The sequence below is a fragment of the Aulonocara stuartgranti genome, assembly GCF_965226115.1.
Source record: "Aulonocara stuartgranti genome assembly, chromosome: 12".
Taxonomy (NCBI): Eukaryota; Metazoa; Chordata; class Actinopteri; order Cichliformes; family Cichlidae; genus Aulonocara; species Aulonocara stuartgranti.
The window spans coordinates 34247336-34249101 of record NC_138948.1 but is presented as its reverse complement, the minus strand read 5'-3'; the positions used below and the strand labels follow the sequence as shown (position 1 = coordinate 34249101).

Below are 1766 nucleotides of genomic sequence, written 5' to 3'. Positions count from 1 at the left end.
CGAGCTAACTCCCTGCTAACTTCTAACTCCGTTAAATGTCATAAATTCCGTTTTCATGGATGCCTGGATGTTAAACTCAATTGTTACACCTGGTAGAGCAGAACGCTGATCATTTTATTAAAGATGAAAGACCTTAGACAGTTTTTCAACTCTCAGTAATGCCATAGTGATCGTTTGATATATGGACCTGCAGCGGAGTTTAGACCCAGACACGGCTAGTGACGTCAGACTGAACAATCGGATAGTTTCTCAAGATTCAAAATTTTCTGCCACCCTCCATTATAGCAGACAGGAAGGGGCTTTCATACTGTAAAAACATTTACAGATAAAGCTGGCGATTGCAGAAAGGACAGGAAAGCCACCAGGCTTGGTTGGGGAACTGTAGCTTTAATGGTGCTCTTTATATTACCAGACTGAAGCAAAGCAAAAGAAAATGGATCGGTAAGGGTGTTTATTTTTCCTCCCAGCTGAATAGACCTTCATTGATGGTTTTGGATATGCTGCCTCAAGTCTCTCACACAGGAGCTGGAGGGGAGCTTGTAAAGTCAGCAGCCATACGTTGAGCTACAAAAATAATCCAGGTTTTATTGGGACTGCCATGGGAGGTTGGCATAGGGGGGAGTGAGGGTTAAGTGGTTGTACAGCACAATTCACCTCTCTTACAAGAGAAGAACTGTTTTATACTGTATTGACTGCTACACATACACTCTCTTTCTCTCTCTCGCACACACAGTGAGACAGAGGGGCTATTGGAAATTACAGTGGTGATTCCTTGGGAAAAAAAGGCACAAAGGTAGGAGTGTTGACGTGTGCGTGTTCTCTTGTGTATGTGAGGAGGCAGTATGTGTGAATCAGCGTGTGGGGGTATTAACAACATGCTGGTATTTAAACTGCTCCTCTAACAATGGGTCTTAAGTTTGTAGCCAGTGCCCACAGTCTATCTGCTAATGGTACCAGTCCACTCACTTACCCAGCAGGATGGAGACACTCCAGTAGCTTTACAGAGTGCCAGGAAATGCTAAATATCGCTAAGCGATCCTATGGCCCCCGTGTAAATGCCACAGCTGCCTGTAAACACCACTTTTTTGTTTTACAGGACTGTCTAATAGAGATTTCCACTAACTTGACAAATCCTTTTTTGTAACAGGGAAGCAGATATGTCAGGATGATCCGTGGGAACGTCTCAGTCGAGGTGGCATCGGCTGAAAGGTCATCGAATAAATGCAGCTGAGCAAGTTCGGACACTGTCCCAGGCATTTTCAGGGCAGTGCAATCACAGCTGTGAGCAGCCCGGCCTGCATGCTGCACACAGCTCGAAGGACAAAAGGCTCTAGAAGAAATTGATAGATTACAAAAGGGCACGGTCCGTCATTTGCCTTTTGTTTTCCCTATCAGAGGCCTTCAGTGTTGCCGTGTTTCACGAGGACAACATTATAAAGCATGAAAGATTGCCTGGCTTATGGGTATTTATGGCAAGTGTAAGTATTTCGACTGTTTTTCACGGCTGAGTGAGCTGCCCTTTAAGATGCTCGGAAAGGCATTCCGACGCCCAGGCTCCGGGGAACGCGAAATATGGAGTAAGGCAGGGGCCCTTGGCAGGCAGAAAGGAGTTCAGCGTCTGCCCGTCGTTGTCCAGATGCCCGAAGAGCCAGCCGTGGCCACAGCGGTGGAATATTCCCCCGCTGGGATGGGCGAGGGTGTGAGAGGTATAACCGGCTGTCTCCAAAATTCAAACACTGTCAACCCTTCACATCTGTCTCCTCCCT

The 1766-nt window shown here is 46.7% G+C and overlaps 1 long non-coding RNA gene across 1 annotated transcript; it reads left to right on the top strand.

Annotated features, from left to right (window-relative positions):
- Positions 1-354: 354 nt before the first annotated feature.
- Positions 355-1293, top strand: LOC309719675. The gene is made up of 3 exons (XR_014280291.1): positions 355-441; positions 734-793; positions 1148-1293. It is a non-coding gene; the product is annotated as an uncharacterized lncRNA (long non-coding RNA).
- The last annotated feature ends 473 nt before the right edge of the window (positions 1294-1766 follow it).